At 41.5% G+C, this 14118-nt stretch overlaps 1 protein-coding gene across 7 annotated transcripts in view; it reads left to right on the top strand.

Moving 5' to 3' along the window:
• Positions 1–14118, top strand: part of EXOC2 (exocyst complex component 2) — a 200665-nt gene that overhangs the window by 167299 nt on the left and 19248 nt on the right. The gene's annotated exons all lie outside the window — the stretch shown is intronic.

Below are 14118 nucleotides of genomic sequence, written 5' to 3'. Positions count from 1 at the left end.
TTTTCATTCATAAAGTCAGCAAATATTACCACGTCTGTTCTATACAAGGCAGTCTCCAAGTCTTCCAAGCTGTTCACATGGCAGTTTCTGATTTCCAGGTTTGAAGCATAAATAGAGAAGCCGACAGTGCTGTGTAGGAGGGAAGCACTGTGTTCTCACTTGACCAAGTTGGTAAGCACTCGTGTTCTTCAGCGTCCGTGGAGCCAGGGTACTCATCTCAGGAGTGTGCCCTGAGTGTTCTCCATTTGAAAGACACCGAACTGGTAGCACTTGGACACACCCCCTTGGCCAGCAGAGGCTCTAAATATCACTTTCTGGATAGCTCCATCCCATCTCTTACCTGTCAGGTTTCTTTATCTTACCTGTCAGATGTAGATTTTCAGATGTTACCTATCAGAACAGATTTTTTTCTTCCCTATCTGATGTCTTCCTCTCCAGTCTCACACCCTCAAATCCTGCTGAAATATTCTTTCAAAATTCATTTTTGTTCAGGTTTCTTCTTTCCTCACAGTCATGTAATGGTCCCTAGCCTTTGGAGGAAAACAGTTTTAGTACTGGTCATGTGCTGACCTGCTTAGCTCTGAAGCCTCATCTCTTCATACGAGCCATTCCTGGTTGTCTACACTCAGTCCACACTGGGCCATTGCTAGTTCTCAAAGACCCAGCATTCCCTCTCCCAGATGCCCTCGAGCACACTGCTGCCTTCACGTGACCTTCCTTTCATCCCCTCAGACCTGCCTGAGGCCTGGAGACACTTGCTGCACCATCACTTCACCTGAGCCCAGCCCAGCTCAGCGCTCCCCACACACTGTTCTCTGGTCCACCTGTCTGGATGTGAACCCTCCTGCTGGTGTCTCCTCTCTGTATCCGTGACTAGCAAGGCACCTGGCTTGGAGTAAGCATCCAGTAATAGATTTATTCAGTTATTAGTTAATTGGTTAATGCCTTGGTAAGGCTTACTCAAGCCATAATGATAGGTGAAAATAACATCAATAAAATACCAAATTTACCCTTGGTAAATTAATAGTTATTTTCAACAGAAAGTCAAATTGAGTCAACTATTTTTTATTCAATAAACGTCAAAAAGAGAACTTTGGTTTATTAATTATTAATTAGGATAAATAACCACAAATAACGTGGACCCCCTCCCGCCCATTTACAGAGAATTCGAGGCCAGGCATGGTGGCTCATATCTGTAATCCCAGCACTTTGGGAGGCTGAGGTAGGTGGATCACTTCACCCCAGGAGTTAGAGACCAGCCTGGGCAACATAGACCCCATCCCGACAAAAAACCACAGAAATTAGCTGGGCATGGTGGCACATACCTGTGGTCCCAGCTACTCAGGAGGCTGAGGTGGGAGGATCACGTGAGCCTGGGAGATGAAGGCATGGTGAGCCAAGATCCCATCACTGCACACCAGCCTGGGTGACAGACTGAGACCATGTCTCAAAAAAAAAAAAAGAATTCAAATATTATAAAATACCTGTAACACCGAAGATCTCCTAAATGTAGTTCTACCTTTCTTCTTTATTCTAAAGACTCTTTGAGCCCCACAGAATTTTAAGGGTGCCGTCATGAGCATCATATTCCTAGTGCTGTTCGTTGGGACACTTTAGAATCTGTTTTCATCTCCGAGCGTGGACTGTGGGTGTTGGTGCCCAGTGGGTGGCGGTTTCCCTGTCACCCACCCATCCCTCACAGGGTTCCTGTGTCCTTGTCATTGAGTACTTTGGCACTTTCCGACTTCTGCTTTGATCAAAATGGATACCAACTGAGTGGACTTCATCTCTGAAGAAAGAAGCCTAAGTCAATAATCTTTTTTTCTTTACTGAACTCTGATGGAAAACTGTCAGTTCCTAGGACTACTCTTAATTACATTTAAAAAGCTTAGAGGTAGATGTTAATAGTCTTGTATTTAATCTATTTAAAGCAAAAAGCGATTTTACATTTTCTAAAGGAGTATAATTTTCATCAGTCATCTTTTTTAAAAAAAAAAAAACACAGTTTCATTAAACTTCCTTGTTTTCAGACATTTTCTTCTCATTTATAAGCTGTTTGATATATTAGAGTCAGTGCTATAAAACCATTTGTACAATGCTTTAGACATTTGGTTATAGTTTCTTGGTCTGCCAAGCATTTTCCAATAAAGCTAGATTTTGGCTCAAATGGTCTTAAATGTGAAATTTATTAACTTCAAGATGACCCATGGCCTACATATTTTCTTCATTGCATGTCTTATCTGCTAAAGTATTTATTATGTATTAAATTGATAGCTATAAACTGTGCTGTTTGGCATCAGGGTGAACTAACATACTATTGTACAAATAAACAGTCCAAGTCATTTAAAAACTTTCAGTTATGGAAATTTTCAGACATATATCCAAACAGAACAGTCTGACAAATCCAGTTGACCTGTTGGCCAACTTCAGCAGCAATCATCCCATGTGCCCCTGGGCTCCCCACTACCTCTGAGATCTGTTTTTTTGAAATAAATCCCAGATATTAGATCATTTCATCCATACACACATAAGATAAGGACTGATTTTTTTTTTTTAAAGAAACATAATCATAATACCATTATTACATCTGGAAAAAGTTAACAGTAATTCCTTAATTTTATCAGATATTTAGTCAGTGTTCAAATTCTCATAGAAGCTTTTTAGACAGTTTGTTCATATCAGGATTCAGTCAAGGTCTACACATTACTTTTGGTTGATATGTCTCTTAATTAAGAAAAATAAACCTCTCTCGAGTCACTGTTGGTGCTCCGCCTGTTACCCACCCATCTTTAGCGGAATAAATTGGGTTCTTTGTTCTGTAGATTTTCTCACATTCTAGATTTTTCAGAGAGCTTCCTCATGGTGTCATTTAACCTGTTCCTCTGTCCCTTGTGTTTCCTGTAAATTTGTGGTTAATAAGGAAGCTGTCAGTTTGAGGTTTGGTTTTGTGTTGTTTACTTCCATCAGGAGATGCCTTGTGTTTGGTTTTCTCTGTTTTTGATGATAAGATTGAAAATTGAGTTCAAGTGTTATCAGCTTGGTATACCTTTAAAAGTTCACCATAAACTTTTCATCTAATGGTTATAGCACCACTGGTAATTGTTTTCATAATCTATTTCTTATTAGAAATTGAAAATAATAATTGTTAGCTGGAACACTAAATAAATTTTTTTCATTAAGCTCTGAAGTACACAGGAGGGGCAGGATAGATGCCTGATTAGTTAGCAGTTTTCAGAATGAGTTGGTTTCCTAGTATTTCTCAAAGGTCATTACTAAGGTATTTTTTATTTTTTGATTACCTTTATGAAGTCATGATGTAAACAAAATTTGATAAGCTTCAATTCATTGTAGTAGGTTTTTTTTTTTTTTTTTAATTTAGTTGTGCCCCCTTTGGGGGAGTCTCTTCAAGTGGGCCCTGGGTCCTGACAGTACAGCCTTGCCGTGGGGTGCCATGTTCCACACTCATGGTGGTTTTCTTGCCTCAGTAGAATCGGCCGTTGGGAGGAATTGACGGAATATGAAGTATGAACATCTTCCTCTCTTTTCTTTCTTTCCACACTGTGTCTCTGTCCACTCCTACCCCCTGGCTTTTTCTAACCCCATAGATCTCGTTCAGTCTCACCCCAAAGTCAGTTCTACAGCTGGATGGGCTGTAGCAGCAACAGTCATGGTACCTGGTGCTTCTCATATTCCAGCAGCACCATCACCTCCATTCAGAAGTCATTGCCAGCTGGACCCGCTCCTGCCAGGCAGGTGAGAAAAGCTGCCTCCCTACCCTCAACCAACCGTGGTCTCTCCATCAGTGAGGCATTGGGGAAGGTGTGCGTGTTTCTTCTGTCATATTCTATATCTGTACTAGGAACTCTGAGAATTTAGACTTCTTCTAAGGTGCTGTAGAAAGCGTTAGGGATTTTTTCTCACTTGACCTGGTTTTGTTTATCTCATTATAGAGGGACTCTTTCCAAAACTCATTTACACACTTCACAACTGTGTGTCCTGTGGTAAACAGCTAGTGACAGATACTTGCATAGATGCTACTGTCTTGGCATCCTCTTCCCCCATCCCAGCTATTATTTCCTCCTGGTCTTGGCTACATTTGGGGTGAATGTTAGCCCTGAATTTGTTGCTTTTCTTAAACAATTGGGGCGTTGGAAAACCTGCCTTTGTTTTGATCCCTTGGCTTCAGGCCTGCCCTGCAGAGCCAGGGAAGCCTCTGGTGTCTGCACACATGATGACAGAGCTCAGCCAGCTGTGCCCCACGGCTCTGTTGGGCTGGGGCTAGGGGTCCAGTGATGGAACTAGACAAGCTAGCTCTGTGCGCGGGAACATTGAAAGCCGACAGTGAGCGCTGCCGTTTGGATGGTCTTCATATACGCGTAACCTAGCAGCTGTCTTCCCTCCACTCCAGTGCCGCCCCAGGACCAGAGCCTTAGTTCACAGTTAGAAATGTGTATTCTCCTCGCATTAGGAACAAAGATGGCCTGCTGGAACAAAACCACTTGATTAACTTTAATGTATTTGCACGCTGCAGTAAGGTGAGATTTAATGAAACACTTTCAGGATTGTCTCAGTATTTGGATGGGTGGAGTGCACTGGACTAGTGGAGGGTTATAGACGGTTCCAAATTATTCCTTTGAACTGGAAAACTGTGAAAAATGTTGTGCTTTCCCAGTTATTTATAACATGCATCACAGTAGACAGCTGAGGCTCAGATGATTTCCAAATGTTATAGTTGGACTTCCTAACAAACTAAGTCACCATATGCCTTGGTGGTTTAGTCACTAGTTAACAGAATCTGAGGGATTAAATCACAGTGGTGAACCTAAGGACAGGCAAGTTTCCTAAAGGAAACCCCCGGGAGCCACGCTGTGCTCCCTGCAGACACCCACCAGCTGTGTGTATCTCTCCTTTGTTGTTGGAAATCGTATAGTTACAGTCATTCTGGCTCCTTGCTCCCTCCCAGGACCGTGATGTGCCCTGGCACCCTGGAGCCACACGGGCTGCATTCAGCCCTGAACCTGCTGCCTGTGCTCAGGACATCAGGGCATCGGTCCCGGGGTAAGCTTGCCTCCTGCTGTGGTGCTGACATTCTAAGGCCTGTAAAGAGAGCAACAGCGATGACAGGAAGACCAGGGGACAGACAGGGAGGACAGAAGACTGTGTGGACAGGACAGAAAGATGTTAAGACTTGAATTTTTTTTCATATATTTTCATTTACCTTCAATGCCCACGTTTCCTAACCTACTTTCCTGGTTTTGTTTGCCTCTTTGTTTTTTCTTTGTTTCTGGGGTAGGGTGAGGTGCAGTGGGGTGTGAGTGAGTTATAGTTCTTAATTGCCAACCTGGGGCAAGGGAAAAGTAATTCTTAGAGCTCAGCTGAAAAATGTGCCTTCCAAGTGTTCCTGCTGTTATACCATAATAACGTTATAAATTTGTTTCTGGCATGATATTCTATAAAAGCCAAAATCTTTATAGTTTCATCAAGAGCAACATAATTTGAATGCCTTTATTATGGCTAGAACTGAAAGCAATTTTAAGAACTGTTCGTTCAGAGTGAAGCCACCAGTACCTAACGTTTTCTTTTAAGCTGTTTACATGCACTGATCTGGTCCCTGGCTTCTGGAACTTCGCTGAGAACTCCTCTGCCCTCAGAGGGCCCTGCCTCCCTGGCTCCCTGCTCCCTCCAGGTCCACCCTCCTCCCCTCCTCCTGGGACATCACAGGCCTGACCCAGGGCACCTGCTGGTTCTCTGTCCTTTGGGCTTCTCCCCCACACACCTGCCCGTGGTGTGTGCTCCTCCCCTGGCCTCTGCGTCCCTTGGGCTTCTCTCATAGAGTCGGCCCCAGGTGCGACCCCCTTGGCCTCCCTGGAGCCCTGGAGCAGCTGTGTCTTCACAGCCCTCACCCTGCAGCTCCAAGAAAGCCTCACACGCACACCAGAGGCTCCAAACCACGTGCTCAGGGCATGGGAAGGTGGGAGCAGCACATGGATTTACCCGATAGAATTTGTTAAGAAAGTTAAACCACAGAGCAACTCTCTCTGTTTCCTGTTTTCTGCTCTGAGGTCAGAAATGCCATGTCTGTGACTTTCTCCCAAAACCAGGATAGAACCTTGAAGATAAAAGGTACTTGGTAAATGTTGGGTAATCATCTCCGATTTTCTTAACCACTTTCTCTGAGTAAGCAGCAAAAACGAACCCCAAAATACTCACAGGGCAGCGTAGTAGTAATAAATAGTTACTAGTTATTCTGCACCTTCAAGGTGGAAAAATTTTGAGTGTTTATTGAAATCGACTTGAACATTTCCTAAGAGACCACAGTCTTATCAGCCCGAAAGAGGCTGAGAAGACCTGTCACACCCCTTTCTTTTACAGTCGGAAACTGAGGTCCAGGTGAAACATTATCTAAGCCGTCAGAGAGCATTTGGTTGACAAAACTGCGACTTCTGCCTCTGCCTCTGCCTCCTAACACTTTTCAAAAATACATCATTTTTCAGCAAGCTCATCAATGTGCTTAAACTCTACATTGTATAAAGAGTCTAAAAATAGTACAGTTAGCGTAAAAAGCTCAGTTTGTGGCTAGATTTTTAAGTGTGTGGAGCAAGAAACATCAACAAAGCAGTTTATGCCTATGGGAGCAAATTAAAGACAATGTTATTAAAATCTTTCTATTGCAGAGGATATTTAATGGGGACTTAGATTCTTTTTGGATCAATTTACTTCCATTTTCTCATAATATCACATAGTGATAATCAAAATGTTTGAGTGACAACCAGAGTAAATTCATAAATATAATATATCTGAAACCCCCATTTTTCTTTTTTTGAAATTGCTGTCCTTTCTGGTTGCAAATGGTATGACAGTCTATGATTACAGTAATAAGGACTTGGAGAATTCTACATAGAATGCACATCACTTTTATCTAGTTTGTGTATTGAAGGAATTTAATAAGAGGTTTTATGAAATCACAAAAGCTGCCTTCATGGACTTTAAATATGATGGATATGAAAGAAACGAAATTCTTGTCCTCCACGGTTGGGTTGCATTAATGAAAAGAAAAATTGGTGTGTGCGCTTGGACTTTTTTCCCTTCTCCTTTTCCTCCTTGGTTTGTGCTGTGGGTTCCTTTTTCACATTCTGCTATAAGGAAAACAGGTTCGGCAGATCGTTTTGTTTCACTGGAGCTGTGCTGCTTGTGGACACCGGGCCGTGGGCAGCAGCACGGCACGTAAACCGTGGGTGACCGCGCCGTGCCCTTGGTACGGCATGTTTGTGGACACCGGGTGGCCTGGCTCTTCCCCGCGGGGACTGGAGCTCGCTGAAGATAACACACACGCAGTGACCCAGCTCCATTCCAGCCTGTACCCAGGAAAGGGAGTGTCTATACCCACCAAAAGACAGCAGCAGCTGTATTCCCAACCGCTCTGCTGGAAATACCTGAAAACGGGAGCTGGACACACAGAGTCGTGGAGCTGGCCTATTTTGTGGGGTTTAAACATCCATTGTTGAAAATACAATGCCAGATGACATTTTGCTTTGGTTCATATTGCAAACCTGATGGATTGATTCAGGTATTTCATTTGGTCCATTTTCAAATGAAGATATTTTACAGTTTACTTACTGTTTTCACATAACATTCTTGTATTTTATCTTCACACCAACCGTGTTGGGGTTTGATACCGTTTTCCCCATGTGGCAAATTTTTAAAATTTGGAGAATCAGGAAAGGCTGTGTAACTTGCTCAAGTAAGAGAGCTAGGCCCAACTTTTCATCTCCAATTCTAACTTTATCACTCTTACCCAGAAACATATGTACAGGGCATGGGTCAGAGCATAGGGCTAACAATACGGTGTCGTTTTGTGTATCTTAATATCTGTAAATACAATAGACCCTTGTACAACAGATGGTTGGGGTGCCAACCTCCCATACAGTCTAAAATCTTTGTTTAACTTTTGACACCCCCAAAATGTAACTAGGAGTAGCCTGCTGTTGCCCAGACAACTTACTAATAGCATCAACAGTCTGTTACATATTTTATGTATATAGTGTATTCTGTATTCTTAAGGTAAGCTAGAGAAAAGAAAATACTACTAAGAAAATCACAAGAAAGGAAAATACATTTGCTACTCATGAAGTGGAAGTGGATCATCATAAAGGTTTTCATCCTCGTCGCCTTCACCTTGAGTAGGCTGAGGAGGAAGAGGAGGAAGAGGAGGATCGGGGTTGGTTTTGCTGTGTCAGGGGCAGCAGAGGCATGAGAAAACCCACATATGGGTGGGCCCACACAGTTCAAACCCATGTTGTTCATGGACCAACTGGAAACGAGTTTGCAAAGTACTGTGGGCCTTCCTCGGTCCCAGGTGCTGTGAACAGAGCTGAGAAGGGGTCAAGGACTATGATCTGGTGGCCCTCCCCTGCTGACAAAAGGACAGTGGCTTCACCCTGAGGAAGAAGACGGCGTGTGTTTGTGCACCTTGCCCTTCTGACAAACACTGACCCGTGAGGGAGAGTTTCCAAGTATGGCAAAACTATAATGAACGAGAAAGATCCCAGGAAGAGAAGAGTAAAGGGGTCACACTTATTTTTGGATAAAGGATCTGCACAGCAGTGTACGAGGCACTAAGCAGCCAATTTGGTGGAGTGAAGCAAATAAGCATTGATGCTGAAGATGGAAGAACAGATGAGTAATTGCTAATAAAATCTCAAGAGAAATAATAAGCAACGTGGAATTCAGTATTTGAATGAGATTTTCTTAGAAAAAGAAACAAATCTATGAAGTGAGGCACTGTTCCTGCCCTTGCTGCCCTGAGCCTGTGTGCCTCGTTGGTGGCGTCCTTGGAGTGCACTCTAAGCTGGCACTGCAGCTTCAGAAACGCAGGCCCCTGCACCCCTGCAAGTGGGCGGCTTGCCCAGCTTGGGCTGGGTTCAGTGCAGATGCCCCCGTCCGGCCCTCTCTCGGCCTCACACTTCAATGTCATCAGTCCCAACAGGGTGCAAAGCCAGTGCTTTGTTGTTTTAGTCATCTAAACAGATTTGTGGCATGTTCAAAAATTAGTCTTCGAAAAGATATGCATTTCTACCTAGATTTCTTACTCTGTAAATGGGACTTTAAAATCCCAGTTAGCAATTGGCTTTTTAGCAATTGGGTTTTCATAGTTTTGTTTTGTTTTTTTATTTTTTTTGCCTTCCATTTTATTGTTACTCAAAATTGTTTTGAATTTCAAGGTGTTTTCTTTTTGGAAGGTTTCATGGCTATTTCTTCAATTGCATATGGAACCCTGCATTGAGAATAGGGACTATACCCTGTTACTTCTTTCCTGTGCTCCATGGTAACGACTGCAGTCAAAGGGATGCCGTAGCCACGCGGCAGCAGTCACGGTGCTACCTGGCATTTTGCACCATCTTGCATGTCAGGCCATGGCAGGAGCCCTTCCCAGCGTTCACTCATGTGGTCACGGGGACCACGCTGCAAAACAAGGGGCCAGGAGCCCAGCCTGCTTCAGACCTGCCTCTCTCGCAGCATTCATTGGTTTTGATCTCAGGTCATTAAAATCTTTAAAAACAAAGAACAAAACACCTTCTTGAAATTGTGAAAATCGAACAGTTAACCCAAGCCAGTTTATGAAGTAGATGTCCAAAAGTAACACCTCACAGTATGAAACAAGCACATTCATCTGCATATGTAGAATGAATCCCATTTTCTTGTCACTTTCACTTTTCTAACTGAAGTTTCCTTGTAATGAAAAAAAAATTTCTGACAAAAAACTAAATTGAAACAAATGGTTTAATTTGTCAGTTTATATTAAGTTAATTAACTTTCTACCTTTGTGTCTAAAATTCATTATATCAAGTTTGTGAAACGTGTTCTATGCTAAATGTATAATGAGTTCTGTAATATATTAGGATAATTCATGGTCTGTTTTACGCATCAGACTTTAAATTTTGAAATGAGAGGGGAGAGTGTTTTCCACTTGCTTATATTTGAGTCTTGAAAGCTGTTTGTCTATGAAGTTTATGCATCTAAAGTCTTATGAATATAAAGTCTTTCTTACAGATGGGAAAAAAATAAGCCATGTAACCATTTCACTGTTATTTTCACTGTTGGCAACGTTTTCTCTTTTCTCAAGGAAAGAGTTTTCCTATTTAGATTGATCATATTGATCAGTAGGAGATCCTACTGATGAAAGCAATGAAAAAAAAAAATCCTGGGATAGAAAATAGAAAGCAGAAGGGGGTGAAGGTACCCATTCATGTGCTTCATAGGAGGGGTGTCCTTTCCTCAAATCGTCCTTGAAAAAATCCACTGGAGGGCAAAAGACATTCATCAGTTTGGGAGTGAGGGCACGAAAACCTGAAGAAGACCTGGAACTTAAAACTCTTTCTTTATTCCAAGAGCTGATTTTGCTGCAGAATAATTAGGACTTTCTCTCTGTTCTACTAATAGTGATACAGTTTCTGGTTATCTTTTTTTTTTTTTTAATTAGGCAGTAATTTCAATAATGTGTGTTCAGAGTATAATTGAATAGATAATTTACTTGAAAAAAATACACCAAAGTTTTTTCATGTAGTGTTTCAGTTTGACAATAAAAAAAAGTACATTGTGGGATATTTATAGTATTTTTGAATCTATTTTTACCAGTAGACTGGGAGTGATAACTGAATTGGGGCATAGGGGTTAAAAACAGGAAATGTGGTCTATACAGTAGGTAGTGCCTCCAGAGTTTCCAGGGCTGATTCTTACAGTGTTGTCTGAAGAGTGTTATGCATCAAAACAACGTTAGGCTGAGTACCTTGAAATCCGCCTGTGTTTAAAGGAGCCGTCTTTCCAGTTATGACAGGAAATGCTTCATGGAAAAGGTTGCATTCTTGGTATAGGTTAAGATGGCATAGCCGTTGTTTCTGTAATTACAGCACGTTCTTTCTCTCCAACACTTTTCAGACACTCTATACAGTCAGAGTAAATCTTGTATAACTTTTAGTAAGTTTCCTTCAATTTTTGTATTAAAATTTTATTTTCATGAAAAGTTTTGTCAAATAGCTGTTTAAGAATGTTTTAAAATAGACTCTCATAGCTGAGGAGAAGCGTATATTAGGAATACTATTAATTACAGTAATGAGAGAATCCAAGTTAAGAGAATAAAAAGGCATGAGGAAATAAATTGGAGTATAATTTTGTGTGGCCTTTTGTGTGATAAGTTGGCAGAATCCATGAAAACCGAATAGCTTGAATACCTTTGCACTCAGCAATTCCACCTCTGGGAAGATATCTTATATAAACTGTTGTATTCGAATCCAAGAATCTATGTTCATTGCAGCAGCATTTATGGTGGTAAATTAAAAGGCAACATAAGTGCCCCATAGTAGGCGAATGGTCAAATAGATTATGATACATCCATGCAGGAATACTAAGCAGCCATCAAAAATTATAAGGTAGATACAAACAACCTGTTTGCTCTTCAGTGCATACTGTTTGAGTCAAAGACCTTAACAGACAACTTACCAAAGTAAACATGCAGATGGAAAATAAGCATATGAAAAGATGTTCAACATTCTGTGTCATTAGGGAATTGCAAATTAAAACAACAGGAAGATACCACTGCACACCTATTAGAATGGCCAAAATCCAGACCACTGAGAACACCAAATGCTGGTGAGGATGGGGAGCACCAGGACCTCTCCTTCCTCTCCAACACTTGGAGATGGGACTGGCACTGCCACCATCACTGCTAGTCGGACTGCGGAATCACCCAGCCACTTTGGAAGACAATTTGGCAGCCTCTTATGAAACTAAACATACTCTTGACCATATAATCCATGAACGACACTATTTGGCACTTAGCCAAGAGAGTGGAAAAGTTACGTCCACACAAAAACCTGCACACCAATGCTTGTAGCAATCTTATTCATAATTGCCAGAACTTGGAAGCAACCAAGTAATCCTTCAGTAGGTGAATAAATGTGTTATGGTCCCTCCAGAAAATGAATATTACTCAGCACTAAGATGAAATGAGCAAGACATGGAAGGAACCTTAAATGCATATTACTAAGTGAAATCAGATAAACTGAAAAGGCTGCATATTGTGTGATTCCAACTACCTGACATTCTGGAAGAGGAGAAACCACGGAGAGAGTAACAAGATCAGTAGTTGTCAGGGGTTATTGGGGAAGGAGGGAGCACAGAGGAATTTTAGGGCAGTGAAACTACTCTGCGTGTGTTCCCGTAATGGTTGGTACCTGTCATTGTATATTTGTGTAGACCAATAGCATGTACACCACCAAGAGTGACTCTAATGTAAACTGTGGAATTTGGGCAATAATGACACGTGTCAGTGTGGGTCTGTCGACTGTAACAAGTGCCCCACTCTGGTGGGATGTCGACAGTTGGGGAGGCCGTGTGTCTGTGCTCGCGGGCGGCGCGGCATATGTGAAATCTCTGCCCCGTCTGCTCAGTGTTCCTCTGAAACTAAAACTGCTCTAAAAAGTATAGTCAGTTAAAAAATTGTTACAGATTACAGAATGAAATTTAGCAAGATTCAAGAAGAGAATGTGTAACATCTCGTTTTTTAGGAAAAAAATTATATTCATAGGAAAAGATCTGGAAGAACATTCACTAACCTGTCAATAGTGGTTATTCCTAAGAAGGATGAAAGAGGAGTTTATTGGGCTTGTATTATTATGTAATAATAATAAACTGTTCTTTACAGTGAGCATTTAACTACTTAATTTTCCAAATAAAAAATTACGGGTAAAGACTTGGTGAATCCAAGGTGTTCAGTATTTTATTCTTTAATGTGGACCTTCTCGATTGAGGTTTCTCCACATTATTAAGAAGAAGAAGAATCCCGTCTGCCTGTAGAACACTTTTTATTTTGCAAAGCATTTTCCCATAAAGAAAATCAGAAGCTCAGATTAACTGAGTTTCCAGCTAAGATTTAAATCCAGGTCATCCCAGTACACAGCTGAACATTATGTAGCATCAGTTACTGCTGGGCGTTATCCCCAGGAGATCAGCACGAAAGGAACGCTGGCATCCACATGCAAAGGGGATCATTTTTTCATGAACGACACTGAGGATTCTCATCAAGCAAAAGCCCTGTGTTTGTCATGTAAGCTTATTGTTTGCCTGAACAATTGTATTTCACACATTTGCTTTCTTGCACTGTTTAAAGACTGTGTAAAGTTCTTCTCTCCCATGTGCAAAATGGTCATTTGTCGTATTAAACTTGGGTGTGTCCCTACTAGAGTGCAAGCCCTGTGAGTGGAGGAGCACTCTGTGTGTGTGTGTGTGTGTGTGTAGTCACTGCTGTATCCCCAGCCTCTGGAATAGTGTCCTGCATGTAATGATAATGGACCCTCAATAAATATTTTTAATAGTGTGCCAGGTTGCCTGTTCCAAAATCGAGTGACCTTCCTATATGATTAAAAGAGGAAACTGACAAATATACCAAGAAAGAAGGCTGCTCTACTGTTCTGATGCGTGAAAACAAGATCTTCACTGTTGGAGAACATGCTGGGTTATACCGGCTGGCTTACAGGAAACAGCCTACAAGTTCTTGCTCAGTGGAGATGAGCCTTGTTTTCTCCATGGGGAATTTCCACACTGGGCTACTAGATTAATTGCTAAGTGGTAGTCTAGGTTGACACTGTGTGGGTGGGGACACTTTTTGTCAAATATCATGACACATTCTAATTTCATATTCAGACAGTGGAGGAGATACATGTTGTAAATGCTTAGAAGCTGTTTCTCATTCCCTCACTTAAATAACATGGAAAGTTGTGGGGGTTTATTGAAGGGGAACCTTTTTAAAAACAATACTTATTACTGCACCATAATAATGTAGCCTTTATTTCTAAGGAGCAAATCAGTTTGCCTTATTTTTCTTGGCACACTGTCCACATTGATGATCCCTTCCCTAATATTGTGTACACCACAAATTTGGCATTTTATGGCCCACTGTTGTTGGAGCACAAACTAAAACTCAGGTTTCCTTGCACGCTTATGTGGTCACTCTGTCCTAATATATCTGGGCATCTTCCTAATATCCAGCACGTGAGGAGCATTCAGTAAATACCTAATGCATTATTTCAGTATATTGCTGGAAAAATAAAGCATATTTTGGAA

This window comes from Papio anubis, chromosome 6, assembly GCF_008728515.1.
Source record: "Papio anubis isolate 15944 chromosome 6, Panubis1.0, whole genome shotgun sequence".
Taxonomy (NCBI): Eukaryota; Metazoa; Chordata; class Mammalia; order Primates; family Cercopithecidae; genus Papio; species Papio anubis.
The sequence above is the reverse complement of the archived record's forward strand: the minus strand, read 5'-3'. Positions and strand labels throughout refer to the sequence as shown.